Genomic DNA, 26,160 nt, shown 5'->3' with positions numbered 1-26,160 from the left:
CGGGAAACTATTAACATATGTAAATGTCCTTTACGCAGGCGCATTGAAGGTCTCTGGTGGTCTTCAGGAGTCCTCTGGTGGTCTTCCATAGTCTTCCTCACTTGTCCGCTATTTGACCCTCCTCAGGTGATTCTGCGCAGTATGGTCCTTTACATGTTTTGATACCTTCGTGCTTGTTAGTGTTCTTATTATCTAAGTTCTCATTAGTGGTATAGCACCGTACGGTTAGTTTAAGCTAAATTATCTACAAGGATGGGAACAAAAGGCAGGAGTTCTTATCTTTTCCGGCCTTATCTATTCAAGCAAGGCCTCTACTTGTGTTTCCTTAACAAGATCGTAAATTCATCGGACACTTAATTAAGTCTTGTGATCGCTCTTGGTTCCTTCTTGCTCATCATTCCTAAGTACCAGTCTCTGACAGGCTTAATCCTTGACAAACACCAGTCCTGGGTATGTAAAGTTACAGAGAGACAATCATTAAGCAATAAGCAGTTTGTTCTCTCTATCAATCCCCCCCCCCTTTTTCTTTAAACCTTTGCAACTATAGGATTCCGCTACTTCCGAGAGACCGTGTGAAGTATTTTTCGATTTCTACTTGATGTCTGATTTTATTTCGTTTCCAACTTTTGTAATTCCCTACTGTTATATGGCTTTTGCAGGAAGCAAGAACTATATACATACTCTCCTACTTCCCTTAGGCCTACGGTTATACAAGATCAAGCAAAACGGTTAAAGATTACATATGCAGAGAGGGTCACATTTCACCATGCGGCCCTATCGTTGTTTTATATTGACACGAATCAGGTTAATATATTTCACACTTAACAATCCTATACGTTATGCTTCACAATTTTACTTCTTAATCAAACCTAACTCTTCTACGTGATTAAATTTTGATTTCTTTACCAGAATATTTGCAACAGCTGGAGCCCAGCAGGAACAGGGGGGGCATGGCCCGACCCCCCCAGCGCCTCACCTCCTCCTCCCCTGGGCTCCCTCACGGCCCCTCGCCCCGTGCAAAGGGAGCGCAAACGCAGCCCGGATGGCAACGGGGACGGACGGCCAGTGTTCGTTCAGCCAGTCGCGCGCCTAACGAGTCCTGCCAGCGAGTCCGCTCCGGGGCTCGGACCCCCCCCCCCCGACGCTCCCCCTGCCCCTGGGACACCTCTGATAGCATATGTCCATACATTCTGTACGGCACGTCTAAATATTTGGATGGTTTTAATGTTTTATACCAGCCGTGGAAACTGGTTTGCTGCTAGGTGACTGTAAAAGTGAGATTTGGTAAATAAGTATTAGAAATCTTACACTAACACAATGATTGAAACAGTAGACAAAAGTATAGCCAAGCAGTTAACCAACAGAGGTATTTACTCGTAAGTTTTGCAGTTCTTTGCTCTTAGGACTAGATGTTCCTGTGCACTAGATGAGAACAATGCTGAAACTGACCACGTGCGATTGAAACTGCGTTAAGCTTCAAGATCAAAGAACAAGGACAAGAATAACGACTTCAAGGACAGCCAGCAAGAACTTCAAATGGGCCGGTGGTCGCAAAAGCAGCCCTTCGTCTCAAACGGATCCTTCATTGCGCATGATTGGATGTAGGCAGTACTGTGATAATCGGTTGCCATCATTTTTATGTATGCGTATACTAATCTGATTAATATGCAATTAGTTATTCTATAGAACCTGTGTGTGCTAAACCTGTGGCACGCACGCTAGGTGGAACTATCCCCCGTGCATCCAGCGCTGCAATGAAGAATGCCTGCTTTCTAAAACTCCAAAACGAGCCTTAGAGAGTTTCTTCGACCGGCTTTTCAGTATCAGAGGTACAAGGGAGGAAAGGAGAAAAAAAAAAAAAAAAAAAAAAAAAAAAAAAGGCAGCGGTGTGGGAAAGAGAGGGGGCCGGGCAGGGCCAGGGAGGGACCGGAACGCAGAAGAGGGGAGAGAGACAGGGCCCCGAGGCTCACCACAGCTCTTGTTCTTGGCGCTGCCAGGAGAATTTGCCAGTTCAGACGCTTCTTTCTGCTCCTCTCCCGCTCCCCTCCTCTGCTGTAACTCCGGCTGCACGGCTGTCCTCCTCCCCCTAGGAGAACACGTGTCTCACAGGTCTTGCAAGACGAGGCTTCCTAGGCACAGAGCCTCGCTCGCTCGCACACTACGTGGCCGTACGGCACCGTCGGTGCTGCATACGGACCCTGCAGTGCACCTCGGCAGTCTGACCTGCTGCGGACTACGAGGAGGGATCCTTCCACACGCGGAGAGGCAGGCTCTCTCTTGCCTGCAGCGGGAGGCAGCTGCCGGCCGGCCGGCCTTCCATTTCTTCTTCTCTACCTTTCTCTGGCCTCTCCAGCTTCAGCCGCAGCAGCTCCTGCCCACAGCCGGTAAGTGCCCCGCCTGTCCCTTTGTGCTCCCGGCGCCCGCGCGGAGAGGGAGGCCAGGCAGAGACAGCCCACGCAAGCCTGAGGCTGCTGCAGTCAACGGCATCCCCAAGGGAGGAAGAGACAACCATGCCCTCAGCGCAGCCTCTGCGAAAGAGAAGCATCGACTCATTACCGCAGATCGCCCCTGGCCAGAGCCCCTCCTTCTGCAGAGGCTTCTGGAGATGCACTGAGGGCCAGCTCGCTGCCCTCACGACAGGGCTCGGGGGCTGCCTGCGGCCACAGCACAGGCTCCAGGGGAGGGGCTGGAGCTGGGGGCAGCCGCACGGGCCGAGCGGGGCGGCCGGGGGAGCTCTGGCGACTCGGGGAGGCGCCCGCTGGCCGCGCCTGGGGGGTGCGCGCCTCCATCCCCTCTTCCCTTCTACCGGCGGCTCTCGGGGAACTCCCCGGCCCGGCTCGCCTCCGGCGGACCGGGAGCCTGCCGCGGCGGCCGCTTCGCAGCTTTCCCGGCCCGGCAGCCCCGGGCGGCCAGCGGGCAGGAGGCACCCCTCGCCCTCGCCCCCGCCGGAGGAGATCGCTCGCCTCACCCGCGGTCCCGGCGCTCGCCCGCTGCCCCCGGGGACCGCGCATGCGCCGGAGGGGTGGGAGCCGGCGCGCGACCGCCGGGCTGCAGTACCGCGCTTTGGCCACAAGGCGGCAGCAGCGGAGGCGGCGGCGGCGCTGCTGCTGCGCACCTGTGCCGTGCCGGCGCTGCAGTTCCGCGCTTCGGCCACGAGGCGGCAGCAGCAGCGAGCGGACGGCGGGACGCGCGTGCCCAGGGGCGGCCCCGGCGCTGCGGTTCCGCGCTTTGCGCGCCCAGCGGCCGGCGACACCGCGCGCCTGGGGCGGCAGCGGCGTTTCCTTACCGGGAGGAAGCAACGAGCGCGGCGGCACCTCCCGCCGGTGCCGCATTGCCGTTACCGTCGGACGGCACGTGCAGGACAGGGGCAGCCCCGCGCACTCGCAGCCTCCGAGCTGCAGTACCGAACATTGGTCGCACGGCAGCAGCTGCGAGGGCTTGGCGCGGCGCGCCAGCGCGCATGCGCGGCTCCCAGCTGCAGTACCGAACTTTGGTCAATAGGCGGCGGAAGAGAGCGCTGGCGAAACGCGCCGCCACCGCGCATGCGCGGCTCCCGAGCAGCTGCACGGCGTCGTGGTTGCCAGGCAACAGCAGGAGGGCGGCCGAAACGCGCCACCGCGCATGCGCGGCTCCCGACAGCCAGTACGGCGTTTTGGTTGCCAGGCAACAGCAGGAGCGCCGTAAAGCGCGCCGCCGCGCATGCGCGGTTGCCGAGACGCCGTGTCGCGCTGTGGTTGCTAGGCAACAGCGGCAAGCGCCGTAAAAAGGCACACCGCGCATGCGCGCCTCCCCAGCTGCCGTACAGCGCCTTGGGTTGCTAGGCAAAGCAGGAGCGCCGTCAAACAGCGCCGCCGCGATGCGCGGTTTCCGAGACGCAGTTTGCGCGCTATGTTGATAGGCAACAAGCGGCGAGAGCCGTAAAAGGCGCAGCGCGGCATGAGTGCATCCCCCAGCGCCGTACAGCGTCTTGGTGCTAGGCAACAGACAGGAGCTCACGTAATAAAGCGCGCGCTGCGCATGCGCGGGTTGCCGAAGGACGCCCCGTGTCGCGTCTGTGGTTGCTAGGGCAACAGCGGCGAGCGCCGTAATAAAAGGCGCAGGGCGCATTGTGCGGTCCCCGCTTGCCGTGCAGAGTCTTTGTTGCCAGGCAACAGCAGGAGCGCCGTTAAACCGCGCGCCGCGCATGCGCAGTTGCCGAGACGCCGTGTCGCGCTATGGTTGCTAGGCAACAGCGGCGAGAGCCGTAAAAGGCGCAGCGCGCATGCACGCCTCCCCAGGTGCCGTACAGCGTCTTGGTTGCTAGGCAACAGCACGTACGCCATAAAGCGCGCCGCCGCACATGCGCGGTTGCCGAGACGCCTTGTCGCGCTGTGGTTGCTAGGCAACAGCGGCGAGCGCCGTAAAAGGCGCACCGCGCATGCGCTCCTCCCCAGCTGCCGTACAGCGTCTTGGTTGCTAGGCAACAGCGGCGGCGCCGTAAACCGCGCCGCTGCGCATGCGCGGTTGCCGAGAGGCCGTGTCGCGCTGTGGTTGCTAGGTAACAGCGGCGAGCGCCGTAAAAGGCGCAGCGCGCCTGCGCGCCTCCGCACCTGCCGTACACCGCTTCGGTTGCCAGGCAACAGCGGGGGCCCAGCCACGCGCGCCACCGCGCTATGCGCGCCTCCAGAACGCAGTTCCCGCCTTCGCTCGCCGCGCAGCAGCATCCGCATCCCCGCACCGATCCTCTTCTGAGCATCAGCTGCAGGAGAGATGACTGACAGCTGAACCCAGTAGAGACCAGCCACAGGCGGTAACTACTTACTGGGGGCACGGGGCTTACATTGCCCTGCCCTTTCCCCACTCGCAGCCCGGGCAGCTCACCTTCATTGCTTCCCTTCCAAAAAGCACCGAGTGGCTGGAGCGGTTACAGCAGTCTAGCACAAAGAACAGACAATTCGGGCCATCGCTTCTGTCCCTGCCCCCCCACCCCATTATCTAGACAGGAGAAGCAGCACAGGGAACCTGCAAGGGCAGGGGGACGGGGGGTTTCCCCTGACCAAGCCCCAGGGACTGCTGTATCCGTCTGCATGCAGCATCAGGGTTCTGGGAGTGACAGCAGCCAGTCCAACAGATGCTGGCGAGAGATTAAAAAAAAAATAATAACGCCTGGTTAGGTGACAGCCTGAAGGCAGGCCACAAGAGACCCAAAGCTGCCTCGTGCCAGGGGGGCAGCTCTGTTCAGCAGGAAACGGCGCATCCCAGCGGACCAGATGCGAGCGGCCCACCTGCAAGCGAGCGATACCCTGGCGATCCTGGGGCTCTGTTGGGGTGGGGCGCACCTTTCCTCACCTCTGTGCTATCACAACTCTGCTCTCCTAATCCTGCACGCACGCAAGGCTTCTTGTGCGGGGCTTGTCTCTTATCGAAGAGACGCTGCACGGTGTTACTTACCGCCCCGCCCTCCGGCGTGCAAAGTAATTAGACGTGAAGCAGGGAAAGCAAAGCGGCGCGTCGGGATAGTAGATGTTCTCGGCAGATGACCGCAGAGCCCTGGAGGTTCCACCTTTGCTCCGTACAGGAGCGTGGCTCCGCACTCCTTGCCGCTCCCCCCCAGCAAGCGTCACAGCCGCACTTTTCTGCGAGGAGCAGAACAGCCCTCAGCGCTGTGCAAGCACCGCTCAGCCATGACTAACACATCCCTCTGCTACCAACACTGCTTTGGTCACAAATCCAAAATGCAGGAAGAGGGAGACTGGGGTGGGAGTGGGGTGCAGAGAATTGGGGGAGGTTTCAGAGTGGGGGTGGCGGTAATAGGGGGGGTGCAGGCAGCACCCCAGGGGTCTGGAGGCAGAGGGGTTACGGGGCAGGGGGTGAAGTGGTACAGAATGGAGGGTGGGGAGGGCGACATGGGGGATGAGATACGAGCACAGGGGTTGGGGGCAGTTGTCACAGGGGAAAGAAAACTCATGTGGGACAGGGGGAAAGATGGACACGGGGGAGGGGGACGTGCATGGGGATGACCTACCCCGGGGGGTCCGCCCGGGATCATCCACAGCAGGTAACTCACTGGGGATAACCTGCCACAGATAATTCACTCTGGATAACAGACCCACAGCAGATAATCCCCAGCAGATAATCTCCAGTGGTGCCCCTCAAACTGCTGGCATTTCACCCCAAATTGGGGGATTTTTTGCTTTTCCATAATGTAAAGATTGGAGGTTTTTTGCTTTTCCAAAATACTAAACTGGGGGGGGGGGCACTTTTCCACAATATAAAAATTAGTGATTTTTTTGCTGTTGGTTTTGTGCATGAAAATGGGTTTTTTGCTTTCTAGCTGCACAAATACAGACAGATTTGACTTTCCTGGGAGACCCAAATTGTTGGGGTTTTTCCCCAAAATTGGTTTTTTTTCCCCCATTGCAGACCCAGAATCAGGGTTGGGGGGGTATCTTTGTGCCATGGCAGCGGCTCCTACTCTGCCTGCACAGCCCCACAGGGGAAAGTCGCTGTTTGGGGGGAACTGGCCCCACAACAGGATGGGAAAAGGGGGAAAAGAAGAAGGGGGAAGGGGGCAGCTTTTGAAAGCACTTTTATATTTTCAGTAGAGAGATAGAGGGGGGTCAAGTTTTTAAAGCCTTTCTATGAATAGGGTTCCTTGCACTTTAAAGACCTTATATATCATAGACATTTACACTTATGTATCTATTTACCCTTATATATTTATTTAGGGAATATGTATGTATTTTCTATCTATTATCTATTTCCACTTATATAATATCTATTGAGACATATATTATCTCTATTTACACTTTTATATATTTACACTTATATAGAATGTTTATTTAGACTATATATCTTTAGACTTAGGTATTTTGACACTAAAGTATATTTTCACACTTCTCTATTTACACTCCTACATATTTACTATTATATCTATTTAGACTTACATACCTATTTACTATTATATGTATTTAGACTTGGATATCTATTTACTATTACATATAATCTCTATTTAGATGACATATAATATCTATTTAGATTTACTGTGTAACACATAGCAAGTGTGGATAGCTCTACCTATTCAGACTTTTTTCCATTTTAAATTCCTTCATATATAAAATATATAATCTTTTTTTTGCATTTTAAAGTCCTTTATCTCTCTATTTAGATTTTTTTACTATTCTAAAATCCTTTATATAATATAGTAGGTATAGGTTTTTATTCTGAAATGTTTATATATATATATAAATGAATATTATTTTTTGATACATATATAAAAATGAGAGATTTGTCTCTATTTCAATGCTTCACACCAATATGCTACAGAACAGACAGGACATAATTGAAAAAATTAAGAGAGCCAACTGAATAAAACTAGACATAGAAAGAAAATTTTAAAAGCGACTGGTTACAGGACATATGGGAAAGAATTAAAAAATAGTGACAGCAAACAGAGACATAGAAAAATTTAAAAGCAAGATGGTACAGGACAGACAGGAATAACTTAAAAAATACAGACAATTAATAGGTTAAAGTAGACATAGAAAGAAAATTTAAAAAGTGACAGGGTACATAATAGCCAGGAAAGAATTAAGAAAACAGCAATACACAGCTTGATCGAAGTAGACATAGAAGGAAAATTTTTGAAGTGATTGGGTACAGGACAGAAAGGAAAAAATTAAAAAATACAGTGAACTGGATAAAAGTAGACATAGAAAGCAAATTTTAAAAGTGACAGGGTACACGACAGACAGGAAATAATTAAAAACAGTAATAGGCAGCTTCATAAAAGTAGACGTAGCATCATGGTTTAACCCCGGCTGGCAACTAAGCACCATAGAGCTGCTCGCTCACTCCCCCACAGTGGGATGGGGGGCAAATTGGAAGGGCAAATGTGAGAAAGAAGCTCATAAGATGATATAAAAACAGTTTAATACTTTTAAAAGAATTTTTTTTGGGGGGGGGGGGGGGGGGGGGGGGGGGACGACACACGACAAGAAAGAAAAACGGGAAAGAAAACCAACCAATGCAAGTGAAAACAGTTGCTCACCACCAATCCAACCAATGCCCAGCCAGTCCTGAGCAGCACCCCACCATCAACCTCCACCCCCAGCTTTGATTGCGGAGCAGGATGCTGTATGGTACGGGATAACCCTTTGGTCAGTTGGGGTCAGCTGTCCCGGCTGTGTCCCCCCGCCGAGCTCCTTGTGCATCCCCAGCCTGCTGGCTGGCAGGGCAAGGTGAGGAGCAGAACAGCCCTTGGCGCTGTGCAAGCACCGCTCAGCCATGACTAACGCATCCCTCTGCTACCAACACTGCTTTGGTCACAAATCCAAAACATAGCACCATACCAGCTACTACGACAAAAAATTAAACTCTATCCCAGCCAAAACCAGCGCACACAGAAATAAAATCTAAGAATTTACAGGGTACAGGAAACACAGGAAAAAAAATTAAAATAGGGACAGAAAACTAGATATAAAAACGGAGACATAGGAAGAAAATTTAAAAGGGGCAGGGTATAGGAAAGACAGGAAAACAATAAAAAATAGGAACAGCAAACATAAATATTGACATAGAAAGAAAATTTAATAAGCAATGGCATTAAGAAAGAAAAGAAAAAATTAAGAAATAAGGACAGGGTAAAGGAGAGATGCACACATGGAAATATAATTTTAAAAGTGACAGGGTATACCACAGACAGGAATAAATTAAAAAATATGGATAGGGAGCTTGATAAAAGTAGACATAAAATGCAAATTGAAAAAACAACAGGGTTCAGGACAGACAGGAAAAAAATGTAAAAATAAAGACAGTGAATTGGTCAAAGTAGACAGGAAATTTAACTGGGTAAACTGGGTAAAGGACAAGCACAAAAAAAATTGAAAATGGGGAGAGAAAACTGGATAAAACTTGACACAGAAGATTATAAAAGCAAAGGCATTAAGGTAAGACAAGAAAAAAATTAAAAATAAGGGTAGGGTGATAGAGACACAGGAATAAAATTATAAAAGCAGAGGCATTGAGGAAAGACAAGAAAAAGTTACAAAATAAGAATAGGGAAAAAAATACAGAGAAACATAGGAAGAAAAGTTCAAAAGCAATGGGGTACAGGACCAACAAGAAACAAATAAAAAAGACAGACAGTGAATTGGTTAAAGTAGACATGGAAAAAAAATTTTAAAATGACGGGGTACAGGATAGACAGGAAAACATAAAAAATAGGGACAGCAAACTGGGTAAACCTTGACGTAGAAAGAAAATTTAAAATGAGACAGCTTTAAGGAAAGACAAGAATAAATTAAAAAATAAGAATAGGGGAAAAAATAGACACACACATACAAGTAAATTTAAAAGCAACAGGGTACACAACCCAGGAAAGAACTGAAAAATACAGATAGGGAGCTCAATAAAAGTAGAAATAGAAAGAAAATTAAAGAAGTGACAGGATATGGGACAGACAGGAGAGAATTAGAAAATAAAGACAGTGAACTGGATAAAAGTAGCCATAGAAACAAAATTTTAAATTGATGGAGTATAGCAAACTAAATAAATGGGGACATAGAAAGAAAATTTTTAAAGCAACTGGGTACAGGACAGAAAGGGAGGAATTAAAAAATAGAGACAGGGAGTCAGATAGAGGGAGACAAAGAAAGAAATATTTTAAAGCAATAGGCTACAAGAAACACAGGAAATAATTACAAAATAGGAACAGCAATGAGAATAGAAGGAAACATTGAAAGAAAATTTTTAAAGTGACAGGGTATATGGAAGAAAGGGAGGAGTTAAAATTTAGGGAAAGGGAGCCAGATAAAGGGAATCGCTGAAAGATAAATTAAATAGCAATGGGGTACAAGAAATATAGAGAAGAATTTAAAAAAAAAAAAAAAAAAATCAAGAAAGGGAGCCAGATAGAGGGAGACATAGAGGGAATTTTAAAAAGCAACCGAGTACAAGACACATGGACAAGAATTAAAACATAGGGACAAGGAGATGGATAGAGGACAATGTAGAAAGGAAATTTAAAAAGCAATCTGGTACAAGAAACACAGGAATATTAAAAAAAAACAGGGACAGGAAGATCAATAGAAGGAACCATAGTAAGAAAGTTTTTAAAACAACTGGGTACAATAAACACAGGAAATAATTAAAAAATAGGGACAGGGAGATAGATAGAAGGAAACATAGAAAGAAAACTTTAAAAGTGACACGGTACAGGACAGAGGGAAGAATTAAAAAATAGGGACAGGGTGCCAGAGAGAGGGAAACGTAGAAAGAAAAATTAGAATACAACAGGGTACAAGAAACACAGGAAAGCATTAAAAAAATAGCTTAAGGGAGCTGCAGAGAGGAAAACAGAAAAAAATTAATAGGTGAAGTTTTTGTCCAAAAAGCGGATTATTTCCTAGTGTGCAACCAGCCAATAATCACACACTCAGGAGAGACATTATTTATTTCATATTTTCACAAAGATGGGTGCTAGGTGGTAATTCCACAAAGCTAGCACTCCACACCAAAGAAAAACAATGTATTTATTCTGTTACATGATTAGTAAAAACCTGCCTAAATTTACATTCATTGGTTAGTAGTCACCATCTCACCTGCTATCGGCCAGTTATATTTAAATCAGCCTCGCTGGCTATGTAGATTAGCACACACACTCCTTGTGGAAGGGAGGGTGGTCAAGTTCTTCCAGCCAGCAATTGAGTCGGAGGTCACCATCTCCCCCCACCATCTTTACCCTTCCCCCAGCTCGTGCTTCAGGAGCAGGATGTTTCCTTTTATCAGTCACATCCTACGTTGCTTAGGGCCAATTATCCTTCTTGTTAACTCAAGAACGTTTCTTTTCTCTCTGATGGACCTTGAGCATTCTTGCCAAGTTGGCAATACACACGAAGCATCCTTAAAACATCAAGGCCTAATTGTTCGAGGGTGTCCCTACTCTATGAATGCCAACTGTGTGCCTTTCTGATTACAGCCTTACTTGTTAATTTCACATATACAAAATACATCTTGCACAAAATAGTCAGACAATTCTAAATCTCTGAGTTATTTTTCAACAAAGTGGTACAGGGCAGAGCTGGCAGAAGAGAAACAAGTTTTAGGGAGCCGGACAGGTAAGTGGGCTGGTGGAGAGTGAGACAGAAGCAGGGACAAGCAGGAGGCAGGCAGGGATCTGGGGCAGGGCAGCAGGCACAGACCAGGATGCACAGGAGAGAACGCGTGACTCACCACAGCTCCTGGTGCCGGCACGCCCTGACGCTTCTCTCTCTGCCCCTGCCCCTTCCTCTTCCATAGTGCCACCTGCTCGACCCTCACCCACTCGGCAGCACGCAGCGGACGCCTCGATGCTCCTCATCCACAAGGCTTCCTCAATACGTGGCGGCTTACGCACACAGCCAACAGAGACGCCGAGCTCCCAGTGCCGCATGCTGGTGGTCTGCTCTGTCGGGCATGGCTCAGAGGGATCCTTCCTCACTGCAAGAACCGGCTATTCCTTGCTGGACTGGAGGCAACTGCCAGCAGGACCCCCTTAAACTCCCTCCTTAGCCAGCTCCCCTCCATCAGCTCCCTCAGGCAGGCTTACCCAGGCAGCCCCCTTTACAGCTGGAGCCCCTTCACACAGCAGGGCCAGCCCCATCCTCAGCCTCACTGGCCACACCTGGCGCTGCCCCAGCTCCAGCCCCAGCCGGAGCCCATCAGGATAGAAGAAAGCTTCAAAACCAATGGGGTACAAGAAACATAGGCAAGAATTAAGAAAAAGGGACAGGGAGCCTGATAGAAGGAAACTGTGGCAGGTTGACCTTGGCTAGCTGCCAGGTGCCCACCAAGCCGCTCTATCGCTCCCCCTCCTCACAAGACAGGGGGAGAAAATACAACAAAAAAGCTTGTGGGTCAAGGTAAGGACAAAGAAGTCACTCACCAATCACTGTCACAGGCAAAACAGCCCTGACTTGGGGAAATTAATTTAATTTATTGTCAATCAAAATAAATCAGAGTAGGATAATGAGAAATAAGAACAAATCTAAAAAACACCTTCCCCCACCCCTCTCTTTTTTCCTGGGCTCATCTTCACTCCTGTCTTCTCTACCTCCTCCCCCTGAGCAGCACGGGGGAGAGGGAGTGGGGGGTTGCACTCAGTTTATCACAAGTTGTCTCTGCTGCTCCTTCCTCCTCACGGTCTTCTTCTGTTCCAGCATGGGGTCCCTCCCATAGGGCCACAGGTCCTGCCAGCAAACCTGCTCCAGCGTGGGCTCCTCTCTCCATGGATCCACAGGTCGTGCCAGAAAACCTGCTCCAGCGCGGGCTCTCCACGGGGTCACAGCCTCCTTTGGGCATCCCCCTGCTCCGGCGTGGGGTCCTCCCCAGGCTGCAGGTGGATATCTGCTCCACCGTGGACCTCCATGGGTTGCAGGGGGACAGCCTGCCTCACCATGGTCTTCCCCATGGGCTGCAGGGGAATCTCTGCTCTGGTGCCTGCAGCACCTCCTCCCCCTCCTTCTTCACTGACCTGGGGGTCTGCAGGGCTGTTTCACACTCACATTTTCTCTATCACAGCTTCTGCACAGCATTTTTTTTAGGACTTCTTAAATATGTCATCACAGAGGCACTACCAGCGTTGCTAGTTGGCTCAGCTTTGACCAGCAGCAAATCCTTCTTGGAGCTGGAACTGGCTTTGTCCAACACGGGGGCAAGTCCTGGTGTCTTCTCACAGAACCCACCCCTGCAGCCCCTGCACACCCCAGCCCAGCTAGCAAAACCTTGCCACACAAACCCACTACAACAGCGATTGGCTACAGGGCAGAGGGGGGGTTGAAAAATAGGGAAAGGGAGACACAGAGGGAGGGGCATGAAGGAAATAGTGATGGGCTACAGGCCAGAGAGGAGGAATTGATAGGGAACCAGACTGAGATGGAGAAAAACAAAGATTAGTGATGGGCCACGGGGCAGAGAGGAATTGGAAAAGGGGACAGTGAGGTAGACAGAGACCAACTGAGAAATACCAAAAAACCTCAGTGAGCTGAAGGGGAGAGACAGAGGAATTGAAGAATAGGGACAGGGAGCCAGACAGAGAGAACAACAAGGACAAAAATAGGCTGTGGCACAGAGAGGGAAGAAATTAAAACATAGGGACAGGGACCTGGAACAAGAAAATCTAAGAATGAAAAAGTATATCTAGAATACAGGGCAGAGAGAGAGGAATTTAAAAATAGAGACACAGCCCCAGACAGAGAGGTGAGGGCAGTGGGAATTGTGAAGGGCTAAAGGGCAGATGGGGAGAAATTAAAAAAAAGGGGGATAGGAAGACAGACAGAGAGATGGAGAAAGACAAATATAATGACGGACTGCAGGAAAGAGACAGAGGACAAAAAAAAGAGGGACGGGGAATGGGACAGAAGTGCAGAGAGAAAAAGAAAACAGAGAGGTAGAATGACAGAGAAAGAGGGGGACTTGGCAAACGGGAGAGGAAGAGGTGCAGGGAAGTGAAAAAAATGACAGCAGTGAGAGAAAGAGAAGGGAGGGGACGAGGATGCAGAAGAGGGGCAACACAGCCCCAGGGGTCCAGGACTCACCGCAGCTCCCGCTCTTGGAGCTGCTGGGAGAATTTGACAGTTCAGATGCATCCTTCTCTCCCTCTCTCTCAATCTCCGCCCCCCCTCCCTTCCTCCTCTGTAGGTCTGGTCGCTTGACTGTCATCCACCTAAGAGAATAGATTGGTGTCTTACAGCTCTTACAATATGAGGCTTCCTAGGTACGCAGCCTCACATGCGCACACACTACATGCCCATACTGTGCTTCTGGTTATGCGTACAGACCCTGCCATGGACATGAGTGATCAGATCTTCTGAGGACTACACTAAGAGGGATCCTTCCTCGCCTGGAGAGGCAGGCTGTCTCCTGTCTGCAGCTGGAGGCAGCTGCTGGCCAAATCCCTTTCATTTTATTCTTCAGCTGCTTTACCTTTTTCTGGTCTCTCCAGCTTCAGCCACTGCAGCTCCTGTCCACAGCCAGTAAGTGCTCCAGCTGTCCCTTTTCACCCATGCCATTAGGAGAATGAGACCAAAGGCAACCCACACAAAACTGAGCCAGAGGCAGTCAACAACATCCCTGGAGAGGAACCGACAACTGAGTCCTCAGTGCTGCCTCTGGGAGAGGGAAAGAACAAGCAACTGTTATCCACAGTGTTGACTGTAGTTCTCCTCAAGCACGAACCCCTCCTTCTGCAGGAGCTTCTGGAGATGCCATTGTTTCCCTGAACTAATGCTAACAGTGGCCTTCATTTATGGTGCAATAAAGCATATTCAAAGACCAACTTGCTGCCATGAGGACAGGATTTGGGGGCAGTCTGTGGCTACAGGACAGGCTTCAGGGGAGGTGCTGTAGCTGGGCACAGCTGCATGGGGCGAGCAGGGCAGAAGGAGTTTTGTTGAGTTGGAGAGGCACCCAGTACCTTTTCCAGGGGGTGGGGGCAGCCATCTCCTGCTCCTCTTCCTGCTTCCTCTCCTCCAGCTCTCAGAAAACCCCTGGGAGCTGCCCTGATGAGGCCTGACTCCAACCGACCATCAATCTGTTGCACTAGTCAGTTGGAAACATCCTTGCAGCTCATCAGCACTCTCAGGCAGGCATGCCCCAGAAGCACCATCACCATCAGCCTCACTGGCCCCACCTGGGGCTCCTCCAGCCCCAGCCCACAACTACAGCCATTTCCCCTTACACCCACTATGTAACCTGCTCCCCCTGGGATCTCTGACAGCCACTCACCAAGTGCAAAGGAGACAGCAAGTGTTTATTCCTTAATGCATGTATGTCCCAGGAGTGAGTTTGCTATGGATATCGGTGCCTGTACACTTGCCCTTCCCTTGGAACAACTCAGCAGTTGTTACTGGAACAGCAGATACCAAGAACAAACATACCGTGATGGGGAGCAGGACAGAGGAACAGAAAGAGAAAAATAAGCTGAGGGAGACGGACTGAGGAGCAGAGAAGGAAAGGTACAAGGAAAAGGACAGTGAGATGGAGAAATCAATAAAAAAGGGATGAAGAGCCCTGCAGGGACATGGTGAAAGAAAAACAGGGTCAGGGAGCAGAACAGAGGGAGGGAGAGAGAGAGAAAGTGACAAGCAGGTAGCAGAACAGATGGATAAAGAGAGAAATTGAGTTACAGGAATAAGGAAGGAGGGAGAGACAGAAAGAGACAGGGAACAAGCCAGGGAGGGGTGAGGAAAAAAAGAGAGACAGATGGATCAGACTAAAGAGATGAAGAAAGAAAAAAAAGTGATGGACTGCAGGATGAGAAACAAGGCCAGGGAGCAGGACAGAGGAGAATAATGGGACAGCAAGCTGGGCAGAGGGATATAGAGAGAAACGATGGGATAGGAAGTGGTATGGAGTTATACAGTCAAAACGTTAGGGGGAGGATGGAGGGGACAGAAAATAAGAGAAAAGGGACAGGGAGTAGGGCAGAGATGGAGAAAGAAATGTTAGAGACTAAGAGAGGAGGAGATTGACGGGACCGAGGCAGAGAGATGGAGAAAGAAAGAAAAAAGACAGTGAGGCATAGCAGGCCAGAGGGACAAGGAAAGACAGGAGGAAAGACAGAGGGATACAGAAAACAGGTGAGGGACAGGGAGCCAGAAAGTAGCATACTGCAAAAGAGAGAGGGTCAGGGAGCAGGACGCTGGGATGGAAAGCCAACGAGAGCAACAGAGAGAATGACAGAGAGATGGAGCATGAGAGAAAATGGGGACAGAGAGCAGGACAGAGAGGTAAAGCAATAAATGATAGGGGCAGGGAGCAGGACAGAGGAAGAGAGACAGTGAGAGGGGGACAGGTAAGACACAGAATTGGAGAAAGAAAAGAAAAGGAACGGTGCAGAGGGTCACAGAGAAAGAGAGGGATGGCAGAAAGGGAAAAATAAGATGAGAGAGAAGGACTGAGGAGCAGAGAGAAAAATGTGTGGAGAAAAGGACTGAAATTGAGAAAACAAAGAAACACTGGATGCAGAACAAAAGGGAAAGATTGATGTGGACAGGGAGCAGGACAAAGGGATGGAGGAGGAAAAAATAGTGATGGGCAGCAGGATAGAGGAAAAGTGAGAAAAAGCAAGAAGAGCAAGAGGAGGAGAATGACAGGAGCATGTAGAGAGAAAGACTGGGACAAAAGTGGAGATGGGGGGACATGACATCAGAAAGGTAGAAAGAAAAAGAGGGATGGGGAGCAAGACAGACTGATGGAAAGAGATGGAGGGATGGACAGAGTGGGATGCAAGAACACAGAAAAGCAGAAGTATAGGGAAGAGGAAAGAATGACAGAGGGAGAAAGGGAAGGGTGGGGAGCAGGAGAGAGAAATGGAGAACGTCAAAATCATGATGGGCAGAACAGAAATACAGAGAACAAAAAAATACTTCTAGGGTGCAGGACGGAAAAATAGAGCAATATGGGAAAAAAAATCAACAGGGAGAAGGACGGGTAACACACAGCAGCACACTGCAGGAGTCGGAGGGACAGAACACAGAGCAGGGCAGAGGGATGAGGAAAGAAAAAAAATAGGGACAGGAAGAAAAGCAGAGTAACCAAGAGAGGAAAAAAAACAGAAAGGGAACTGGACAGAGATGGGCAGCAGGACAGACAGATGGAGAAAGTAAAAACAGGGACAAGGACAAGGACAGAGGGATAGAGAGGCAAAGAGAGGGACAGGGACCAGGACAGTGGGATATACACAGAGAGGGACAGGAAGCAGGACACAAGGTTGCAGAGAGAGAGGTACAGGGAAGTGGAAAGAATGACAGAGAGAAAAACAGCAGGGCGGGGAGCAGGTCAGAGAGCTGGAGAAAGAAAAAAATACTGCTGGGGAGCAGGACATGAGGATAGAGCCAAAAGAGATGAATGGGAACCAGGGCAGTGGGATGCAGACAGCAAAAATAATGATAGGCAACAGGACAGAGGGACTGACAGAGAAGTAAGGGACAGGGAGCAGGACAGACGAATGGAAGGGAAAAATACTGATGAGCAACAGGGCAAAGGGATGCAGAGAAAAAGAAGGAGGGAAAAGGAAGGAGGGAGAGAGAAAGACGAGGATAGAGCGCAGGACATGGAGAGACAAAAAGCAGAGACTGGGGCAGGGGGGCAGAACGGATGTAGATTAAGAGATGGAGAAGGGAAAAAATGGTAATGGGCTGCTGGACAGAGAGGAGGGAAAAGGAAGGAGGGAGAGAGAGAAAAAGATGGGGATAGAGTGCAAGACACAGAGAGACAAAAAGCAGGACAAGGAACAGGACAGAGGCACTGGGGACAGCGGGGGGAACCAGATGCAGATTAAGACAAAGAGATAGAGAAGGAAAAAAACCAGTGATGGGCTGCCAGATAGACACAGAGGAAGAAAAAGTAGGGCCAGAGTAGGGAAGATAGAAAGGAAAAAACGGACAGCTGGCTGGACAGGGGGCTATAACTAGAAACAATGAGACAGGCAGCAGGACAGAGGAATAAAGGCAGAATAACCAGGGAGAGGAAGCAGGACAGATAGACAGGGAGAGGGAAAAGGGGGCAGAGAGCAGGACTGAGATGGAGAAAGAAGCATTAGGGGCAGAGGGACAGAGAGAGGAAAATACAGGTTGGAGGAAGGACAGAGGAACAGAGAGAGAAAGAGAGTGACAGAACCCAGACAGAAAGCGGGAGAAAGACAAACCTGTGACAAACAGCAGGCCAGAGGCAGGAGGGCACAGGGAAGGAAGGGCAGGAGGAATGAGTGAGGGATACAGAAAACAAGTGAGGGACAGGGAGCAAGAAAATGGGATACAGAGAAAAAGAGAGGGATGGGGAGCAGGATACTGGGATAGACAGCAAGCAAGAACAACAGGGAGAATGACAGGGAGATGGAGCCAGAGAAAAAACAGGGACCAAAAGCAGGACAGAGAAATGGAAAAGGAAGATTAGGGATGGGGACTAGGACAGAGGGGTGGAGAGATGAGTGACACAAGGTGGGGCAGGGGTGGGGCACCAGGGAGCAGCACAGCAGGATGGAGAAAGAAAGAGAGGGATGGGGAGCAGGACAGAGAAATGGAGGAAGAAAACACAGTGATGGGGAGCAGAACTGAGGACTAGAAAGAGAAAAATAAGACAAGGGAGAAGACTGAGGAGCAGAGAGAGAGACAAGGGTAGAAATAAAAGGTCAGAGAGCTAGAAAAATAAAGAAAAATAGGGATGAGGAACCCTGCAGAGAGATGGAGCAAGAAAATGTAGGATCAGTGATTAGGACAGAGGGATACAGAAATGGGGGGGCGAGGAGAAGAAAGGAGGGACAAAGACAGTGACAGGACACAGAACATACAGACAGAGAGAGAAAAAGGACAGGGAACAGGACAAAGGGATTGAGAAATAAAGGGTCAGAGCTGTACAAAGAGACCGAGAAGGGAAAAAAAGACCCAAACCAGCAATGGGCTAGAGGACAGAGGAAGACAAAAAAAGGCCAGGGAGCAGGACAGACAGGGAGAGAAAGCAAAAAAAGGGAGAGCCAGCTGGACAGGGAGATATAGCAAGAAATGACAGGACAGGCAACAGGACAGAGAAATAAAGACAGAAATAAAAGGGACAGGAAGCAGGACAGAGGGACAGTGAGAGGAAACAAGGGGCTGGGAGCAGGACAGAGATGGAGAAAGAAGCATTGAGGCAGAAGGATAGAAAGACAAAAAAGAAAGAAGGATGGGGGACAGAAGGAGGAGGGAAAAGAAGGACAAGGAGCAGGACACAGATTGTCAGAGAAGGACAGGGACAGGGAACAAGACAAGGCGACAGAGAGAAAAAACGGACACAGAGGCAGGACAAAGTGAAAGACAGGCAAAAATAAGACAGGGAGCAGGACAGAGATGGAGGGGAAAAAGCCTAGGATGAGCAGTGGGACAGATAGATGGAGAAGAAAAAAACAGCACTGGGCTGCAGGACAGAGATGCAGTGAGGAAAAACAGTGACGGGAGAAGGACAGAGTGACAGAGAACAAAAAAACTGAAGGAGGAACAGGACAGAGAAATGGGGGGAAAGACAAGAAGGACAGAGAAACAGAGACAGATGGATGATTCAATCTGCAGCAACATGACACCTCAACAGTAACCACGTCAGACCTCTTCATTGCTCACCTTGCCTGAGTGAGCTCCAGTGCAGGCAGCTTGCTTTACATGTAGCTTCACACCTTCAAAATAAAACAAAAAAAAAGCATAAGCTAGCCATAGCCACCAAGAATTGCACTTGCCCTCCCATACCACATGCTAGCCCACCTTCTTACAGCACTCCACTGGCCTCCTCCATTGCCCTTTGACACGCAGCTTGTCACTCTGCATCTGAAATAGAAACAATATAAAACAAGTCACGCGGCTGCTGCTGGCCACTCACCCAGAGATGGACCATATGGTCCAATGCAAAAAAAACTGGACAGATCAACACAGAGCATGTGCAGCATGGTACTGCTACACTGCCCCTCACAGTACTGTTGCTACACCACCAGACAGGACAGCTCCAACCCAAACACACACACAGACCAATGCTGCACACAGACACTACAATGTGACCAAAAGATGCGAGAAGACCACACACAAGAAGAATGACTCCCAGGGGGAAAACGTCAATGGCAAAGAAGACCTGCAGTTCCGTGACAGCACAGTACTGATGCTCTATGGCAGCTCCAGAGAAGAGTCAAATGCTACAGCCCATGGCAGAAAGCTGCCATCAAACCGGGGATGATGGATGTGTGAGAAGCTGGGCGCCAAGATCCAAGATCCACGTAAGGACATGGGGAAGAAACCCCCAGAAGAAGGTCCCACAGAAACAGAACTCACAAGAGAAGAGCTACTGATGCAGCCTGGATCACTGCTGCAAAGATGACCGTCCAGAAACATCTATGAGGCAAAACACACAAGACAGATCCACACTTTAAGCTTCAAGTGCAAGACAAGAAGTGCTTGACTGGCACTACGCCAACGAGGCAAGGCGTTCAAGACCCTATGGATGCATACTGAGGTGCGTGCTGAGCTCACCGAGCACAAAGAGCAATGGGGTCATCAAGACCTGCAGAAGGTAAGGCATAGGAACAGAACACAGACTACATAAACTACACTGCAACACAGACACAGGCTGGAACTGCCTTGCCCAGCACACATTCACATCCTGCAGGACAGACCCCACACTTTCTGTCTGCGCCCAAACATCACTGATCTTGACCAGCTCTCTCCACAGCGCTGACTTTAAACCCCCATCTGTCCCACTCTGCAACCCCTCTCCACCCCACCCACCCACATCATGTGCCCCTCAACTTAGCTGTCAGATTGCTGGGGGGTCAGAATCCATCCTCGACAAGGACCACAGCATCTAATCAGGAAGCTCCTGCAAGCGCCAGGTTTCTCTGTCATCCGCAAAACAAAGTGCTGCCAGTCACTGGCAAGCCAGTCAACACCAGCCTCTTCCACATCAATGCCTTCCTCAGAAGCAGTATCACCCCACTCACCTGCTTGCCTCCCAAAATCAGATGTTGAGTCCAGCAGCTCCCATGGCACCTGGAAAGCCACAATGATAAAATGACCACTGTGCTTGGAAGCAATCACCCACTCTGCAGGGCCCACTGTGCTGCTGCTCTCACCTCCACCAACTCACCTCAAATCCTCAGCCATTTCTGAAGAGAACATGCATGGTGCCTGCAAAACCAAATGAAAACACTTCACAGAATTGCCTCATACTACTTTGCAATTCAACTCCCCAACCAGACCAACAACCAACTCACCTTCTCAGACCACTCATCAGCATCTGGCTTCAGCCCTCTGGTACTGCATGCAGCACCTGCAAAAAAAAGATAGGAAAAGCACATGCTTGCATACTGCCCAAAACCACAGGTTGCCTGCAGTGGTTCTTCTCTCCTGCTCCTTAACCACAGCTGCTCAATGGCCCCGAGTCTGGTTCTTCAGGCTGCCCCATTGAGGCCTGCGCACCATCTGTAACACCCAAACAACAAGGGATGATTATAGCTACATCAACAGAATGACACCTCAGAGATAACAGCTACTTCAGTCTCCTGCTCATCGCTCACCTTGCATGAGTCAGCTCCCACGCAGTCATCCCGTTTCCCATGTCGCTTCATACCTTCAAAACAGAAACAAAATCAGCATAAAATGGTCACAGCCACCAGCAGTGGTGCTCTGCTCTCCGACACCCCACATTCTTATGGCACTCTCCTCGCCTCCTCAGTCGCACTGCTCATTGCTCTGCTCACCGAGCACAAAGAGCAATGGGGTCATCAAGACCTGCAGAAAGTATGGCATAGGACAGAACACAGACTATGCAAACTACACTGGCAACACAGACACAGGCTGGAACTGCCTTGCCCAGAAAAGGCTTGCATCATGCGGAACAGACCATGCACCCTCTGTCTGCACCCAAACACAACTGATCCTGAGCAGCCGTCTCCACAGCACTGACTTTAAAGACCCTGCCTGCTGCATCGTCCAATTCCTATCCTTCCCCCACCCTGACATAGCATTTGCCCCTCAACTTAGCTTTCAGAGTGCCCAGGGGATCAGAACCCATTCTTGATAAGGATCATGTCATCTAACCAGGATGTTCCTGCAATCACCACGTTCCTCTTCAACATCTACAATAATAGAGCACCATCAGTCACTGTCATGTCAGCCACCACAGACCTCTTCCTCAAGAACACCCTCCTCAGAACCACCATGTCACTCCACTCACCTTCTCCACTCTGATTCTACAGTGAGATTGGTGTGGTTGGCATATTACCTGTGGCACCTGGAAAACCAAAGTGACCGTTGTGTTTGAAAGTGATCACCAGCCATGCCTCTCCTCTCTTTCCTACCCAGCCTAATCTGAAATCCTCAGCCACTTTTGAGGAGAGCCCTCCACTGCACCTACAAAACCAAAGGGAAAAACATCACCAAGTTGCCTCATGCTACTTTGCAGTTGGACCCCAACCCAGCCAACTACATCCTTACCTCCTAGGACTCCTCATCGGGAAGCAGCTTCACCCCTCCACGATTGCACAGGGCACCTGCAAAAGCCAGAGGAAAAAGGGCATGCTGAGGTATCTCCCAAACCCATGGCCCACCTGTAGCAATTCTTCTCTCCCTCTTCTTTTTACCTTGGCTGCTTGCCTGCCCCAAGTCTTATTCTTCAGTCTGCTGTGGTGAGGCCAGGGCCAGGCCACTTGTAAAACCCAAACCACAGGGGATGCTTAGAACTACATCAACGGAGTGACACCTCAAAAATAACCACTACTTCAGTCTGCTATTCATGGGGAATGGCAGGGGAAGAGAGAGAGGCAGGCATAATGACATGGACTTTTCCTTTATGGATGAAGAGCTCTTAATTAACTCTATGAAGAGCAGTGCTGAGAACCCCTCAATAGACAGCTTTGTCAAATGAGGGCTGTGAAAGAAATGCAACGCAAGACTGTGCTGCTGGAAAATAGTCATGTACAAAAGACTACGGTCAGATGACATGGCACTAAAAAGTCTTACAACATAGCTATGTTGTACTGGAAGCAGATCCAAGTGTGAACAGATGTGAAAGGTGAACAGGTGTTTGCAAGAATAAGATCAATGCCAAAAAAAACCAGAAAAAAAAAATGTGGTGCGTTGACCCTGGCTGGAGGCCAGGTGCCCACCAAAGCCTCAGCAGCGCAGGGGGACAGGGAATGGAGGTTGCAGTCAGTTCATCACAGGTTGTCTCTGCCGCTTCATCCTCTTCAGGGGCAGGACTCCTCACTCTTCCCCTGCTCCAGTGTGGGGTCCCTCCCACAGGAGACAGTCCTCCACAAACTTCTCCAATGTGGGTCCTTCCCACGGGCTGCAGTTCTTCACAAACTGCTTCAGTGTGGGTCCCTTCCACGGGGTGCAGTCCTTCAGGCACAGACTGCTCCAGCATGGGTCCCCCGTGGGGTCACAAGTCCTGCCAGCAAACCTGCTCCAGCGTGGGCTTCTCTCTCCATGGACCCGCAGGTCCTGCCACAAAACCTGCTCCAGCACAGGCTTCCCACGGGGTCACAGCCTCCTTTGGGCATCCACCTGCTCCGGCATGGGGTCCTCCACAGGCTGCAGGGGGACAGCCTGCCTCACCATGGTCTTCCCCACGGGCTACAGGGGAATCTCTGCTCCGGTGCCTGGAGCACCTCCACCCCCTCCTTCTTCACTGACCTGGGGGTCTGCAGGGCTGTTTCTCTTACATGTTCTCACTCCTCTCTTTGGCTGCAGTTTCTGTGCCTGCCGCAACTTTTTTCCCCTTCTTAAATCTGTTATCCCAGAGGCGCTACCACTATTGCAGATTGGCTCGGCCTTGGCCGGCAGCAGGTCATCTTGGAGCCGGCTGGCATTGGCTCCGTTGGACATGGGAGAACCTTCTAGCAGCTTCTTACAGAAGCCACCCCTGTAACACCCTCACTACCAAAACCTTGCCACGCAAACCCAATACAACAAACAACAAGATCAACACACACAAAAAAATTGACACAAAAAATTATTTTCCCTGGACCTAAACAGTCGATGAGAGAGCTGCTTCTTGTCAACATATGAGCTCAAGAAAGAGAAGCCAAAGGCAATGCTGGCCAAGCAACTCAAATCCCAGTACAGAATAAGTATGTGTTACTTCAGAAGGCAATACAGTTCAGCAAGATAAGACTGACAATCCGTTCTAACATTTGACAAGTCAAAGACCGTGCTCACGTCTTCTGCGATGTCCCTAGTGGCCTTGAAGCTACTGACTGCATTTTGTCTGTCAGAGCTCCCACACCACAACTGTATCCCCTGTGCACAAAATTGAACCGAATAACAGCTCTACTTCACCTTGGTCTCTGAAAGATGTTCCTTCCTCTGCCAACAGTCAAAACAGTGATCCTCACGCCCTCTCTTGAATGCGGGCTGGCCTTTAGGCGCCTGTAGTGGCAAACAAAACAGAAAATATTACACTCTCATACCCTGCTCCATCACGCTGTTATCCTTCGATAAAATGAAACAAATGAACAGTACTGTCCCCATCACTACATGACAGAAGTGGCTTACAAAGTAGATAACTGAGCAATGAGACATCATACATCCCTGTAACTGCAGAACTTCACCACACCACCACTTTGCCTTTCAGCAACGGCACCCACTACCTGCAGCCACATGTACGGGTCCAATCCCCTTGGGGTGCTACCCAAACCCCTTCACATGTCACCTGGAAAAATTGCATGAAAAGTAATTTAAAGTGTCTGGCAATTAAGATATACCCTAGAAACACAAGTGTACTCCACCTTATCCCTGCAAAGGCGTCCGTGGAAGATGGAATGATGAACCGGGGGTTGGGGGTGTGTCTAGGAAGACCTTTATGGAATAATGGGGTTGACAGCCAATAGAAAAAAGCAGAATGTCGTGAAGGTGAGAGAGACCTAAGAGAGACCTGAAAGAGAGACCTGAAAGAGAGACCTAAGATGAAGACTGCAATTACAAAAACTATTGCTAAATCAATGAGAGAAAAATGATGACATGGAAACAAAACCGCCATGGCTGAAACCAGAGCAAAGCACATGTGACAGTGATGGAAAAAAACACCCAACTGGGAGAATATAAAACACTTACATGGCAGGAGGCTACCAGAAAAAAAAACCCACAACCCTGGTCTGAGACCTTTATGGGCATGAATAAGATACATCCTCCAAGAAATGCCAGGGAAGACTGTGATAGACGCTCATTGGATGCCTGTAAGAAACGATGCCCATGTGTCCTGGCTTTGGCTGGGATAGAGTTAATTTTCTTTCTAGGAGCTGCTATAGTGTTATGTTTTTGATTTAGTATGAGAATAATGTGGATAACACACTGATGTTTTCAGTTGTTGCTAAGTAGTGTTTGTACTAAATCAAGGATTTCTCAGCTTCTCATGCCCAGCCAGCAAGAAGGCTGGAGGGGCACAAGGAGTTGGGAGGTGACGCAGCTGGGACAGCTGACCGAAACTGGCCAAAGGGATATTCCAGAGTGTATGACATCATGCCCAGTATATAAACTGGGGGGGAGTTGGCCGGGGGGGGGGGGAGCGGATTGCTAGTTGGGAACTAACTGGGCATCGGTTGGCGAGTGGTGAGCAATTGCATTGTGCATCACTTGTTTTGTGTATTCCAATTCTTTTATTATTATTATTATTGTCATTTTATTATTATTATCATTATTATTTTCTTCCTTTCTGTCCTATTAAACTGTTCTTATCTCAACCCATGAATTTTACTTTTTTTTTTTCCAGATCGTCTCCCCCAACCCACTGGGTGGGGGCGAGTGAGCGAGCGGTTGCGTGGTGCTTAGTTGCTGGCTGGGGTTAAACCACAACAGTCCTTTTTGGTGCCCAACATGGGGCCCGAAGGGTTGAGATATGTCCTGGTTTCAGCTGGGATAGAGTTAACTGTCTTCCTAGTAGCTGGTACGGTGCTATGTTTTGAGTTCAGTATGCAAAGAATGTTGATAACGCGGATGTTTTCAGTTGTTCCCAAGTAGTGTTTAGTCCAAAGTCAAGGATTTTTCAGCTTCTCAAGCCCAGCCAGCGAGAAAGCTGGAGGGGCACAAGAAGTTGGCACAGGACAGAGCCAGGGCAGCTGACCCAAACTGGCCAACAGGGTATTCCATACCATGTGACGTCACATCTAGTGTATAAACTGGGGGAGTGGGGGCGGGGAGAACTGCCACTTGTGGACTAACTGGGTGTCAATCGGTGGGTGGTGAGCAATTGCACTGCACATCATTTGTACATTCCAATCCTTTTATTATTACTGTTGTCATTTTATTAGTGTTATCATTATTAGTTTCTTCTTTTCTGTTCTATTAAACTGTTCTTATCTCAACCCACAAGTTTTACTTCTTTTCCCGATTTTCTCGCCCATCCCACTGGGGGGGGCGGGGGGAGTGAGTGAGCAGCTGCATGGTGCTTAGTTGCTGGCTGGGGTTAAACCACGACAGATAACAACAGATCTGACCAGAGCGTGTTAAAACAAATTTGTTACAACCATTCATTGTATTAGTTTAATAGTTGCTGGTCACAATGTTGATTTATTGGCTTTTAGAGTTGTGGCGGTCGTTCTTCCAGTTGTGTTATGTATCACCTTGCTTGCCATATATAGTCCCTGTGCTGCTGCTTATCATCCATGGGACGTGGATTAAGGTTTTCATTTTG

General features: G+C 49.6%; 4 long non-coding RNA genes across 9 annotated transcripts; 1 reads left to right on the top strand and 3 right to left on the bottom strand.

Annotated features, from left to right (window-relative positions):
- Positions 1–405: 405 nt before the first annotated feature.
- Positions 406–2,410, bottom strand: LOC115343346. The gene is made up of 3 exons (XR_003924085.2): positions 2,224–2,410; positions 1,971–2,086; positions 406–446 (listed from the first exon to the last, which is right to left on the bottom strand). It is a non-coding gene; the product is annotated as an uncharacterized LOC115343346 (long non-coding RNA).
- Positions 2,411–12,417: 10,007 nt separating this feature from the next.
- Positions 12,418–20,213, bottom strand: LOC121233406. The gene is made up of 3 exons (XR_005932737.1): positions 19,248–20,213; positions 19,110–19,162; positions 12,418–14,126 (listed from the first exon to the last, which is right to left on the bottom strand). It is a non-coding gene; the product is annotated as an uncharacterized LOC121233406 (long non-coding RNA).
- LOC115342502 lies at positions 14,316–25,587 on the top strand. Its single transcript, XR_003923794.1, has 3 exons — positions 14,316–14,401; positions 22,397–22,400; positions 25,577–25,587. It is a non-coding gene; the product is annotated as an uncharacterized LOC115342502 (long non-coding RNA).
- LOC115342500 lies at positions 20,279–23,889 on the bottom strand. Of its 6 annotated transcripts, XR_003923790.1 has the most exons (8): positions 23,811–23,889; positions 21,966–22,021; positions 21,706–21,881; positions 21,047–21,607; positions 20,744–20,951; positions 20,617–20,657; positions 20,471–20,519; positions 20,279–20,400 (listed from the first exon to the last, which is right to left on the bottom strand). It is a non-coding gene; the product is annotated as an uncharacterized LOC115342500 (long non-coding RNA). The 6 variants fall into 6 exon arrangements; XR_003923791.1 differs by having other exon boundaries at positions 20,744–20,799; positions 21,005–21,881; XR_003923788.1 differs by having other exon boundaries at positions 21,047–21,881.
- Positions 25,588–26,160: the final 573 nt, after the last annotated feature.

Source organism: Aquila chrysaetos, chromosome 6 (assembly GCF_900496995.4).
Source record: "Aquila chrysaetos chrysaetos chromosome 6, bAquChr1.4, whole genome shotgun sequence".
Taxonomy (NCBI): domain Eukaryota; kingdom Metazoa; phylum Chordata; class Aves; order Accipitriformes; family Accipitridae; genus Aquila; species Aquila chrysaetos.
Note: the sequence above shows the minus strand (reverse complement) of the source record. Positions and strands in the feature narration are given on the sequence as shown.